Genomic DNA, 13827 nt, shown 5'->3' with positions numbered 1-13827 from the left:
CCAGGTCTAAACCAGGACTAAACAAGGACTAAACCAGGACTAAACCAGCACTAAACCAGGACTAAACCAGGACTAAACCAGGTCTAAACCAGGACTAAACCAGCACTAAACCAGGACTAAAGCAGGACTAAACCAGGACTAAACCAGGACTAAACCAGGTCTAAACCAGGTCTAAACCAGGACTAAACCAGGACTAAACCAGGTCTAAACCAGGACTAAACCAGGTCTAAACCGGGACTAAACCGGGACTAAACCAGGTCTAAACCAGGATTAAACTAGGACTAAACCAGGACTGAACCAGGACTGAACCAGGACTAAACCAGGACTAAACCAGGACTAAACCAGGTCTAAACCAGGTCTAAACCAGGCCTACATGAGCACAGAGCAGATCAGACTCTGACCTCTGTGTTTTTCTGTCCTCCTGCTGCCCCCTGGTGTCCGTCTCAGAGGTTTACAGATACGAGACTCACGTGTGGCGTTTGTCCTCAGACCTGCGTCCTCGTCGTGTCCTCCGCCGTCCTCCTCCTGCACCGTCAGCTCCACCCCGTCACCGAACACCACAAAACAGACGCTCCTCGGGAAAACGACCACACTGAAAAACAAACTGTGACGTCAAATAAAACACGTTCGATTTTTTTGTAACCGTGGAAACAAAGATCTGATCCTCACCAAAGTAAAAAGAAGAACGTCACTGTGGCGGCCATCTTGGAGTCACTATCCACAAGTGAAAACGGTTCAGGGGCTGGTTCTGTTAAAGAGGAACAAAGACACAAATGTACACGGCCCTTTAAAGCTGCACTGTGGAACTTTTCCGGAGGAGGATCAGCCACCTGCTCGCTTTATCAACATATATCTGCTTTTCCTGAAGGTTCACAAGAGACACAAGAGACACCAGAGAGACAAGAGAGACAAGAGACACAAGAGACACAAGAGACACCAGAGAGACAAGAGACACAAGAGACACTAGAGAGACAAGAGACACAAGAGACACCAGAGAGACAAGAGAGACAAGAGACACAAGAGACACAGGAGACACAAGAGACACAAGAGACACAAGAGACACCAGAGAGACAAGAGAGACAAGAGAGACAAGAGACACAAGAGACACAGGAGACACAAGAGAGACAAGAGACACAAGAGACAACACAAGAGACACCAGAGAGACAAGAGAGAAAAGAGACACAAGAGACACCAGAGAGACAAGAGACACAAGTGACACAAGAGACACAAGAGACACCAGAGAGACAAGAGAGACAAGAGACACAAGAGACACAAGAGACACAGGAGACACAAGAGACACAAGAGACACAAGAGACACAGGAGACACAAGAGACACAAGAGACACCAGAGAGACAAGAGAGACAAGAGACACAAGAGACACAAGAGACACCAGAGACACCAGAGAGACAAGAGAGACAAGAGAGAAAAGAGACACAAGAGACACCAGAGAGACAAGAGAGAAAAGAGACACAAGAGACACAAGAGAGACAAGAGACACAAGAGACACAGGAGACACCAGAGAGACAAGAGAGACAAGAGAGAAAAGAGACACAAGAGAGACAAGAGACACCAGAGACACCAGAGAGACAAGAGAGACAAGAGACACAAGAGACACCAGAGAGACAAGAGACACAAGAGACACAAGAGACACAAGAGACACCAGAGAGACAAGAGAGACAAGAGACACAAGAGACACCAGAGAGACAAGAGACACAAGAGACACAGGAGACACAAGAGACACAAGAGACACAAGAGAGACAAGAGACACAAGAGACACAAGAGACACCAGAAACACAAGAGACACCAGAGACACAAGAGACACCAGAAACACAAGAGACACAAGAGACACAAGAGCGAGACAGAGACATGTCCACACGTCCACAGAGACAAACAGACACAAGGCATTCGACTTTTCTTTTCTATCTCCATGGAGACGAGCAGCAGGTAAAGCCACCGTGGCAAAGTTAGGGGTCAGATCTGTGGAGAGGCGAGCCCCCGGTCCCCCCCTTCCGCTCGAGTAATAACGTGTGTTTTCCGGTGTGTTTTTGAGGAATAGGAACAATAATTTAATGCCATACTGCGGAACATTCCCGGCGACCTTCACCCAGGCAGTGTGCAGCAGTGTAACCTCAACCAGAAAAGTTCCGCAGTGCATCTTTCAGCTCTTGTTCATGGTTTTGTGGCGTAGTTTCGAGCTCCACAAACGTGTTCTCAAAGTGGTTCTTGTATTTATGTCTTTTCCTCATTGTAAAAGACGCACTGTGGAACTTTTCTAGATAAGGTTCTGCCATGTGCTTGTTGCCACGGAGATGTTATTACTGTCCCCGTTGCATTTTATGTTTTTTCTGAACGATGCCCTCGTGAAAAACACTGCTACTCTCACTGGGCGTTCTCTGTGTGAATAAAATTAAATAAAAAATAAAAATCTTCTGTCTGGAATGTTCCTCAGTATGAAAATAAACTTATCTCCACGGAGACAAGCACTGGGCGAAGTTACAGGTCAGGTTTGTGGAGCGGTGACCCTGCGCACGGTTCTTCAAGGTATTTTCGAGCAGTAAAAACATCTGTAATGTAATAAATGCAGATGATAGATCAGTTTAATGCTGCACTGTGGAACATTCCAGACAAAACGATAGACACCAAACACCGAACATGGGATTATCTGATTACTCCAGTTACTGAGGGCAAAATGTTTGGGCCCCTTACCTCAACCACTGCTCTGTGCTCCTCGGTCCTCCTCTGTCCTCCTCTGTCCTCCTCTGTCCTCCTCTGTTCTCCTCTATCCTCCTCTGGTCTCCGCTGTCCTTCTCTGGTCTCCTCTGTCCTCTGTTCTCCTCTGTTCTCCTCTGTCCTCCTCTGTCCTCCTCTGTCCTCCTCTGTCCTCCTCTGGTCTCCTCTGTTCTCTGTCCTCCTCAGTCCTCCTCTGGTCTCTTCTGTTCTCCTCTGTTCTCCTCTGTCCTCCTCTGTCCTCCTCTGTCCTCCTCTGTCCTCCTCTGTCCTCCTCTGTTCTCCTCTATCCTCCTCTGGTCTCCGCTGTCCTTCTCTGGTCTCCTCTGTCCTCTGTTCTCCTCTGTCCTCCTCTGTCCTCCTCTGTCCTCCTCTGTCCTCCTCTGTCCTCCTCTGGTCTCCTCTGTTCTCTGTCCTCCTCAGTCCTCCTCTGGTCTCTTCTGTTCTCCTCTGGTCTCCTCTTTCCTCCTCTGGTCTCCTCTGTCCTCCTCTGGTCTCCTCTGTCCTCCTCTGTTCTCCTCTGTCCTCCTCTGTCCTCCTCAGTTCTCCTCTGTCCTCCTCTGTCCTCCTCCTTGAACACCGTCTGAAGCTGGAGCTGCAGATGAAGAGTCTCCAGAGTTTTGGGAGAGAAAAATCCGTTATGATTAAAGCGAACAACAAAACAGGAAGTCCAACCCCCACACAGCTGCCAAGAGACACGAGAGACACAGGAGACACCAGAGAGACAAGAGAGACAAGAGACACAAGAGACACAAGAGACACAGGAGACACAAGAGACACCAGAGACACAAGAGACAACAGAGACACAAGAGAGACCAGAGACACCAGAGCGAGACAGAGACATGTCCACACGTCCACAGAGACAAACAGACACAGAAAAACAATAATAAGACTCTAAACCTGCTGAGACTTTGCAGCTGATCTCCTGAAACGAGCCGTTCAAACCCATCTTGTATTTTTTCTGTGTTTGCTTATGTGTGTATTGTGTCTCCAGGGAAACTGCTGAACATTCCACCATAGAGACACATGTAGATCACCCCCTGTGTGATCTCAGTGCAAAGAAAACAAAAGTGGAAAACAACGTTAGTGCAGTTCAGAACCAGCACCTTGGTGGAAAAGGGAACGAAAACTGTGGCGTCCAGTGGAGCTGACGTCGCCGTTAACGTCGTCACGACAAAGCGCCGCCTGCTGTAGCGCCCCCTGTGGACAGACGCACGTCGCACTAGAGCAGCACGTTTTAAAAATTTGTATCAAAATGACGACGCGACGCTGCAGAATCAGAGTATCAACGATTAAGAAAATAAAACTGGAGAAGGAAGAGCGGACGTCACAGTGGGCGTGTCACAGTGGGCGTGTCACAGTGGGCGTGTCACAGTGGGCGTGTCACAGTGGGCGTGTCACAGTGGGCGTGTCACAGTGGAGGTTAAACGAGGACAGATTGACAAAATCTCTTGAAATTAGTGGATTAAAGATTAAACTCAAACATGATTCGCTCCAAATAAAACTTCAGAGGCTCAACGAGAAGAAACGACCAGAACATGGACAAACATCTGAACAGAACAGGGCGGAGTCAAGATACAAACATAATCACTTACACCCGCTGTGCGCAAACTTTTTTCACCGAGGGCCACATCTAGAAAAATATTCGACACAGACACGGGTCAATACAGTGGATGATTCAGACGGTGCATTTAACACAGTTTAAATAAGACTTAAAATATTAATCTTAGGTCTGTATGAGAACGCCATGTGTGTCATTTAGGTTATATTAATTACTCATATTTGCCTTAAAAAATACTGATTATGATCAATTGGTCCAGTTCAACTGAAGGCCTGAGGGCCAATAAAAATGGGTCTGAGGGCCACATGTGGCCCCTGGGCCATAGTTTGGACACCCTTGATTTACACTATAGTTTGACCTTAAAGTTCAATCAAACAGAACAAGTCAAATCTGGACTAACCTGGTTTATAAAAGGACCAGAGCTCATGTGACCCAAGTCCAAACAGAACCGCCCTCAGACTGTGACCACACGACGTTTACAGACGCAGACTTAGACTTTTGTAGGGATTAGATCATTAAATAACTGATAATGTGTTTATTTGTTAAAAAATAAATAAATAAGTCTTATTTACAGGCTCTAGTTCTTTAAACACACACGTTTCCACAGGTTTTGGTTGTTGTTTGTTGCCGTGGCGACTCTGTTTTTGTGGTTTATTTCTCCTCAGACGCAGCTGAAGTGTGTGCGATGTTTGTGATGTTTCCTGTTTGTGACACAGGCTGAAAATCTAAAAACACATGAACTCGCACAGACAACACCCCTGCTGCTGTGCCTTTGAGCAAAACATCACCATCACCATCATCATCATCATCATCATCTCTGTGGCTGTGGCTGTGGGTGCAGTGTGAGCCACACCTCTGTCCCTGTGCCCCGGGGCAGATGAGGCAGGTCACAGTGACTGATGCAGGAGACGTCGTTATCATCACTGTAGTATGAGTACTATTAGTGTTAGAAGTATTATTAGTATTATTAGTATTTGTAGTAAATAAACTAGACAAAGATGATCCAGTCAGACGCAGAATGAGCCTCACTGTGTGTCGCCAGATCATGTGAATAAATCCAGTTAAAAATAATCACAAAAGAGCAGAAGAATCCTCAGAGTGAAAAGCACAACATCTACAGACAGTTAACAACAGGTCAGATTAAAATCAGATTAAAATCAGATTAAAATCAGTTTAAAATCAATTTAAAATCAGATTAAAATCAGATTAAAATCAGATTAAAATCAGATTAAGATCACATTAAAATCAGATTAAAATCAGATTAAGATCAGTTTGAGATCAGTTTGAGATCAGTTTAAGATCAGTTTAAGATCAGTTTAAGATCAGTTTGAGATCACATAAACCTTTGTTTGTCCCTCGTTGTGTGAACCACATTGTTCCAGGGCTGTGCTGCCTCTTCATGTTACAGCGCCCCCTGTCTGTAAAATGTATTTGTAAAATTAATCTGGTGGTGAAGGTTTTTTTTGAGTCTACAAGAGACTTCAAAATAAAAAAAATAAAAAAAATAAAAGTTTGTAAAATACTTCAGTGATGACCAGCAGAGGGCAACATTTACTGACACAAACAACCAACAAAGGTTCTGTCCTGGTTTAGTCCCGGTTTAGTCCCGGTTCAGTCCTGGTTTAGACCTGGTTTAGTCCTGGTTCAGTCCTGGTTTAGACCTGGTTTAGACCTGGTTTAGTCCTGGTTCAGTCCTGGTTTAGACCTGGTTTAGTCCTGGTTTAGTCTTGGTTTAGTCCTGGTTTAGACCTGGTTTAGTCCTGGTTTAGACCTGGTTAAGTCTTGGTTTAGTCCTGGTTTAGTCCTGGTTTAGTCCTGGTTTAGTCTTGTTTTAGTCCTGGTTTAGTCCTGGTTTAGTCCTGGTTTAGTCTTGTTTTAGTCCTGGTTTAGTCCTGGTTTAGTCCTGGTTCAGTCCTGGTTTAGTCTTGGTTTAGTCCTGGTTTAGTCCTGGTTTAGTCCTGCCTGGTTTAGTCTTGCTTTATTCCTCGTTCAGTCGGGGCAAATATCCCGCAGTAAAACTTTTCTAACACTTCCCACTTCCTTTTTACGCACTTTATTCTGAAAATCTAACCGGAAGCGCTCTCCCTCTTTCGTCCCTCTCTTCTCCACCTTTTTTCCTCTCAGTCCCAAACTTCTGCCGCGCCTCGGACCGGGTCATGTCCAGAGGAGAGCGAGTGGACGCGGAGACACGAGGTAAGAGCTCCAGACGCGCCGCCGGACGTGCCAAATGTGCCATTACGCACGACTTTTACGCGCGGTACTTTTACGCAGTGTTTGTTCGGCGGGTTTAAACTTCGGTTTGTTGTGTGTCTTGTGGATCTCGCGCGCGGTTCTCGCCCCTTTCCTGGTCACGCGTCCGCCGTGACCGATAAGGTTACAAAACTACACCTTTGGCTGGAGTTGTGTGCGTCTTGGGGCGGTGTTGGCGGGTTTTAAATCAGCTCTTTGTTGTGACTTTCACTGTTTAAACTTGCGATTCTTTTCCCAACTGCGGAGAAAAGCCCCCGCGTTAAAAGTAAACAGTGCTGGTGAACGGTGTGGCTGCTTCCGAACGAAACGGGAGCCGATTCTCCATCAAATCTTAATAATGACGTAATTGACGTTAATTGCATAAGTAGCTCATTATATAATCTTTTGGTATTCGAACATGTGTAAATAATGGAGTAATTACATGTTTTTTTTGTTTTTTTTCCCCGACTATACTCTTCGCTGTAGCTGTTTTAGCCATTCTGGCAGAGGGTCCTCGTCTCCATGGAGATGTTCTTGCTTTGCCTGGAATGTTCCACAGCAGAGCATTAAACAGAAACTCAAATTTGGACGTTTTATTGATCCAAAAACGACCTGGATTCTCACTGTAAGCGGGCACGCCTCTCCACAGATCTTGACCCGGTGGAGTAAACTCTTTTGACATGTAAATAAATCTAATGCCATACTGTGGGACATCTCCATGGAGACAGCAGGTGGCAGTTACACAGTGCGGCTTTAAGGAAACTGACAGTAGAATATTTAGACTTTTCTTCTTACGTGTTTGGAGATTTTTCTTCAGGAGTAAAAAGTGTTTGGTCGTGTTTTTGTGGACGAGGTGAGACTCTGACCCGGGGACGTGTCACTCCTCACCCCTCGTCCTCTTTTACCCCCCTCCTCTCTCTCTCTCTCTCTATACCCTTTTCTCTCTTTCCCTGTTCACTATCCTCCCCCATCTCTCCTCTTTTCTCTCACCCACGCTTTCGATCCTCTCTCCCTCTCTCTTCTCCCCCTGTCCCTCTCTCCCTCCTCTTCGTCTCCCCTCTCCCTCTTTCTCCCCGCCTCTCGCCTCCACCCGCTTCTCCCCCTCTCCTCCCCCCATCCATTTCGCGCCCCTCTTTTTCTCTCTCTCTCTCCCCCCAGCCCCTTCCCGTCTCTGTGTGACCTCTCTCGTTTACTTCTCTGTCCCCCTCTTAACCCCGTCTCTTACCCCATGCCGTCTGTCTCTCACCCCCTGTCTCCTGTCTCTTACCCCGTGTCTCTTACCCCCTGTCTCCTGTCTCCTGCCCTCTCTCTTGTCTCTTACTAGCCCCTGTCTCTTACCCTTTGTCTCTTACCTCCTGTCTCCTTTTCTTACTCCCTGTCTCCTGTCCCCTGCCCTCTGTCTCCTGCCCCCGGTCTCTCACCCCCTGTCTCCTGTCCCTCACCCCCTGTCTCTTCCCCCCTGTCTCCTGTCTCTTACCCCCTTCCCTCTGTCTCTTGTCTCTTCCCCCTACCCCGTCTCCTGTCTCTCACCCCCTGTCTCCTGTCCTTCACCCCTTTCTGTTCCCCCCTGCCCCCTGTCTCCTGTCTCTCACCCCCTGCCCCCTGTCTCTCACCCCCTGCCCTCTGTCTCCTGTCTCTTACCCCCTGCCCTCTGTCTCTCACCCCCTGCCCTCTGTCTCCTGTCTCTCACCCCCTGCCCCCTGTCTCCTGTCTCTTCCCCCCTGCCCTCTGTCTCTTCCCCCCTGTCTCCTGTCTCTCACCCCCTGCCCTCTGTCTCCTGTCTCTTCCCCCCTGTCTCCTGTCTCTCACCTCCTGCCCTCTGTCTCCTGTCTCTCACCCCCTGCCCTCTGTCTCCTGTCTCTCACCTCCTGCCCTCTGTCTCCTGTCTCTCACCTCCTGCCCTCTGTCTCCTGTCTCTCACCCCCTGCCCTCTGTCTCCTGTCTCTTCCCCCCTGTCTCCTGTCTCTCACCCCCTGCCCTCTGTCTCCTGCCCTGTCATTACCCCTCTGCCCCGGGGCTTCTCCTCTGCGTCTCCTCTGCGTCTCCTCTGTGTCTCCTCTGCATCTCCTCTGCGTCTCCTCTGTGTCTCCTCTGCATCTCCTCTGCGTCTCCTCTGCGTCTCCTCTGTGTCTCCTCTGTGTCTCCTCTGCATCTCCTCTGCGTCTCCTCTGCGTCTCCTCTGTGTCTCCTCTGCGTCTCCTCTGCGTCTCCTCTGCGTCTCTTGGGTTTGTGGCTCTCGTTTAAATCACACGTTTGTGACTCTGTAGATTCCAGAGTGTTTCTTTTTGTGCCTGTGGTGACTCTGTGGAGTTTTATGATCTGATTTTACACAACTGTTTATTTTAGACTCAGGCCTGTTCTGATGTGAGGGAATGTTCCGCAGTGGGGCTTTAACCCTGGTCTGTTTCATACTGGTTTACTCTTCAGAGGAGGAGCAGAGCGAGGTGAGAGGGTGGAGGACGTCTGCGTCTGTGGGGGACGTCTGAGGAGACACTGGACACTTTAGTCTATGAAGATGATCATGTTTTATTAACGGGGGGGGGGCATAGTCCCTGCGGTGTGTGATGGGTCGTCCCCAGGGTGTCCTCCTGGTGGGACATCCAGTGTTCTCCTCCTGGTGGGATGTTCAGTGTTCTCCTCATGGTGGGATGTTCTCCTCCTGCTGGGTCTTTCAATGTTCTCTTCCTGGTGGGACGTTCACTGTTCTCCACCTGGTGGGACGTTCGGTGTGTTCTCCTGGTGGGACGTTCAGTGTTCTCCTCCTGGTGGGACGTTCGGTGTGTTCTCCTGGTGGGACGTTCAGTGTTCTCCTCCTGGTGGGACGTTCGGTGTGTTCTCCTGGTGGGACGTTCAGTGTTCTCCTCCTGGTGTGACGTTCAGTGTTCTCCTCCTGGTGGGACATTCAGTGTGTCCTCCTCGTGGGACGTTCAGTGTGTCCTCCTGGTGAGACGTTCTCCTCGTGGTGGGACGTCCAGTGTTTTCCTGGTGGGGCATTCTCCTCTTGATGGGACGTTCGGTGTGTCCTCCTGGTTGGACGTTCGGTGTGTCCTCCTGGTTGGACGTTCGGTGTGTCCTCCTGGTGGGATGTTCAGTGTGTTCTCCTGGTGGGACGTTCTCCTCTTGGTGGGACGTTCAGTGTGTCCTCCTGGTGGGACGTTCAGTGTGTCCTCCTGGTGGGACGTTCTCCTCCTGGTGGGACGCTCATTGTGTCCTCCTGGTGGGACGTTCTCCTCTTGGTGGGACGTTCAGTGTGTCCTCCTGGTGGGACGTTCTCCTCTTGGTGGGACGTTCAGTGTGTCCTCCTGGTGGGACGTTCTCCTCTTGTTGGGACGTCCCGTGTTCAGGTCTTTTTAGTGCTGAGGTCTTTAGACGTTTGTTTTCTTAATAGTGAAAGTCGTTTTGTTTTAAAGATGCACTCAGGCTCGTCTCCATGGAGATGTTACTGCTTTGCCTAAAATGTTCCACAGTATGGCAGAGCGACGCCTCTCCACAGATCTGACCCGTGACTCGGCCTGATGGTGTCACCTGCCAAAGTTAATGCCCCACTGTGGAACATGACAAAATAGAATAAATAAACCTCATCTAAGAGAGAGGAAGAGAGAGGAGGAGAGAGGGAGGAGATTAAACAATGAGAGAAGGAGAGGAATGAGAGCAGAGGAGAGGAGAGAGGAGAAACACAAGAGGGTCAGGCCCATAAAAGAGAGGAGCAGGAGAGAGAGAAGAGCAGAGATGAGAGGAGGGAGGAGATGAGGAGGTTTTAGATTTGTGACTTGTTTTCTCATAGAAGTGAATCCCATGCTCTTCAGAACATCTTTGTACAGATCTAAACGATGTTCCTCTGCGGTGTTCTTTTGGGATGTTCCTCTGGGGTGTTCCTCTGAGATGTTCCTCTGGGGTGTTCCTCTGGGGTGTTCCTCTGGGGTGTCCCTCTGAGATGTTCCTCTGGGGTGTTCCTCTGGGGTGTTCCTCTGGGGTGTTCTTTTGGGGTGTTCTTTTGGGATGTTCCTCTGGGGAGACTCCGCTGAGAGTGAGCTGTTTGTTTTGTAATGTGTCTGCAGCTCATTCTCACACCTCTCCTCTCCCTCCCTCTCTCTCATATCCTATTCCTCCTCTCCCTCCCTCTCTCTCCCTCTCTCACTCATACCTCCTTCCATTCTCACCCCCCTCCCTCTCTCCCTCCCTGTCTCCCTCCCTCTCTCTCTCTGTAACTAAACCCTGAGGTGTGTCTTTCTCGTGTGTATAAATAGTGTCTGTGTCTGTGTGAGTGTGTCCAGGTCAGGAGCAGGTCTCCACCTCCTCCTCCTCCTCCTGCTCCTCCTGCTCCTCCTGCTCCTCCTGCTCCTCCTCACAGACCCTGCACAGATACAGAACACCCAGCGCCCCAGGACCTCTCTCCGTCCTCCTCCCTCTTTCCCTCTCTCTGTTCCCCGGGGCAGTTTTAGTCCGATTACGACGTGTGTTATTTTGAGACGAGATCGAGGGTCAAAATCATGAGGCCGAGGTCCAAGTCTGAGCATCCAGCAGAGAGAGCAGATCAGGGTACAGGGTTTAAAGAGCGGGTATCTCACTGCTACAGGGTTTAAAGAGCGGGTATCTCACTGCTACGGGGTTTAAAGAGCGGGTGTCGCACTGCTACGGGGTTTAAAGAGCGGGTGTCGCACTGCTACGGCGTTTAAAGAGCGGGTATCTCACTGCTACAGGGTTTAAAGAGCGGGTATCTCACTGCTACGGGGTTTAAAGAGCGGGTGTCGCACTGCTACGGGGTTTAAAGAGCGGGTATCGCACTGCTACGGGGTTTAAAGAGCGGGTATCGCACTGCTACGGGGTTTAAAGAGCGGGTGTCGCACTGCTACAGAGTTTAAAGAGCGGGTATCGCACTGCTACAGGGTTTAAAGAGCGGGTGTCACACTCCTACAGGGTTTAAAGAGCGGGTATCGCACTGCTACGGGGTTTAAAGAGCGGGTATCGCACTGCTACGGGGTTTAAAGAGCGGGTATCGCACTGCTACGGGGTTTAAAGAGCGGGTATCGCACTGCTACGGGGTTTAAAGAGCGGGTATCGCACTGCTACGGGGTTTAAAGAGCGGGTATCGCACTGCTACGGGGTTTAAAGAGCGGGTATCGCACTGCTACGGGGTTTAAAGAGCGGGTATCGCACTGCTACGGGGTTTAAAGAGCGGGTATCACACTGCTACGGGGTTTAAAGAGCGGGTATCGCACTGCTACGGGGTTGTATCACACTGCTACGGGGTTTAAAGAGCGGGTATCACACTGCTACGGGGTTTAAAGAGCGGGTATCGCACTGCTACGGGGTTTAAAGAGCGGGTATCGCACTGCTACGGGGTTTAAAGAGCGGGTATCACACTGCTACGGGGTTTAAAGAGCGGGTATCGCACTGCTACGGGGTTGTATCACACTGCTACGGGGTTTAAAGAGCGGGTGTCGCACTGCTACAGGGTTTAAAGAGCGGGTGTTGCACTGCTACAGGGTTTAAAGAGCGGGTGTTGCACTGTTACGGGGTATAAAGAGCAGGTATTTGACTTTTATGTGGTATTAACTGTAACACATCACATATTTAAATCTCCATGTTTCTTTTATTGTTTTGAAAATGTTGTATTTGCTGAAAACAATGTATTAAGTTTGTTTTATTTTCGACATATCCCTCTTTGCTCTCTGTGCTAAGCCCCTCCCCCTTCAGAGCACCATCACAACACAATCAGCTGCGTCGCACTAACGAAACTACTGCACATCACACCAGGTTTGTGAAGTCGTAGTGCACAGTTTTGTGTCATGTTTTTGTATATTTATGGAGGATTGTCGTGTGGAGCGTGGGTGATGTAGGCTTGTGGGCGGAGCCTCGTACAGAATCTTACAGCTTGAATATGGCCTGGGAGAGATCTCTAGATTACTCAAACATGCCTGGGTGACATCTAAAACCTCTTCAGACATGTTTTCCTTTACATAGTCGGAAGCTAAAAAAGGTTATTTTTGCATTTTTAAATGATATATTTGAGTCATTTTTGGCTCATCTCCATGGGGATGTTATGGCATTGCCTGGAATGTTCCACAGTATGGCATTAAACTTGGCAATCTTTCTTAAAGACACACAGCTGCTACTGAATAAATGCGAGAGGTAATGCTGCACTGTGGAACATTCCAGACAGACACTGTGATGAACTGTGGAACATAATGTGACATATGTAGATTATTGCAGTTTGTAACCACGGCAACGAGATTCATCACAATCCAATCCAAATTTAAATGGATAAAATTAACACTTTTTTATCTTTTCCTCCACAAACAACAAAAACTCCTGTTAACCCTGTGTCAGATGCCCTCCCCGTGTGTCAGATGCCCTCCCCGTGTGTCAGATGCCCTCCCCGTGTGTGTCAGATGCCCTCCCCGTGTGTCAGATGCCCTCCCCGTGTGTGTCAGATGCCCTCCCCGTGTGTCAGATGCCCTCCCCGTGTGTCAGATGCCCTCCCCGTGTGTCAGATGCCCTCCACGTGTGTCAGATGCCCTCCCTCTGTGTCAGATGCCCTCCCTCTGTGTCAGATGCCCTCCCTCTGTGTCAGATGCCCTCCCCGTGTGTCAGATGCCCTCCCTCTGTGTCAGATGCCCTCCCCGTGTGTCAGATGCCCTCCCCGTGTGTCAGATGCCCTCCCTGTGTGTGTCAGATGCCCTCCCTGTGTGTGTCAGATGCCCTCCCTCTGTGTCAGATGCCCTCCCTCTGTGTCAGATGCCCTCCCTCTGTGTCAGATGCCCTCCCCGTGTGTCAGATGCCCTCCACGTGTGTCAGATGCCCTCCCTCTGTGTCAGATGCCCTCCCCGTGTGTCAGATGCCCTCCCCGTGTGTCAGATGCCCTCCCTGTGTGTGTCAGATGCCCTCCCTGTGTGTGTCAGATGCCCTCCCTCTGTGTCAGATGCCCTCCCTCTGTGTCAGATGCCCTCCCTCTGTGTCAGATGCCCTCCCTCTGTGTCAGATGCCCTCCCCGTGTGTCAGATGCCCTCCCTGTGTGTGTCAGATGCCCTCCCTGTGTGTGTCAGATGCCCTCCCTGTGTGTCAGATGCCCTCCCCGTGTGTCAGATGCCCTCCCCGTGTGTCAGATGCCCTCCCCGTGTGTCAGATGCCCTCCCCGTGTGTCAGATGCCCTCCCTCTGTCCCTGTAGTTCAGATCTGTACATGTTCTGACCTGATCCCAGTATTTGTTCTAAAATCACACTTGGATGTTTCCTCGCTCGGTCCAGCCCTGTTTATAAGCTCATATTGTGCGTTGTGTCGAGTTGTGTCGAGTTGTGTTGAGTCATGAG

At 49.5% G+C, this 13827-nt stretch overlaps 1 protein-coding gene across 1 annotated transcript in view; it reads left to right on the top strand.

Moving 5' to 3' along the window:
- Positions 1-6381: 6381 nt before the first annotated feature.
- The window catches only part of kank3 (KN motif and ankyrin repeat domains 3), a 52494-nt gene continuing 45048 nt past the window's right edge, over positions 6382-13827 (top strand). Inside the window, exon 1 of the mRNA XM_033964777.2 lies at positions 6382-6481. The gene's annotated coding sequence lies outside the window, so the exon portion shown is untranslated. The remainder of the gene's footprint in view (positions 6482-13827) is intronic.

This window comes from Periophthalmus magnuspinnatus, chromosome 4 (genome assembly GCF_009829125.3).
Source record: "Periophthalmus magnuspinnatus isolate fPerMag1 chromosome 4, fPerMag1.2.pri, whole genome shotgun sequence".
Lineage (NCBI taxonomy): Eukaryota > Metazoa > Chordata > Actinopteri > Gobiiformes > Gobiidae > Periophthalmus > Periophthalmus magnuspinnatus.
The sequence above is the reverse complement of the archived record's forward strand: the minus strand, read 5'-3'. Positions and strand labels throughout refer to the sequence as shown.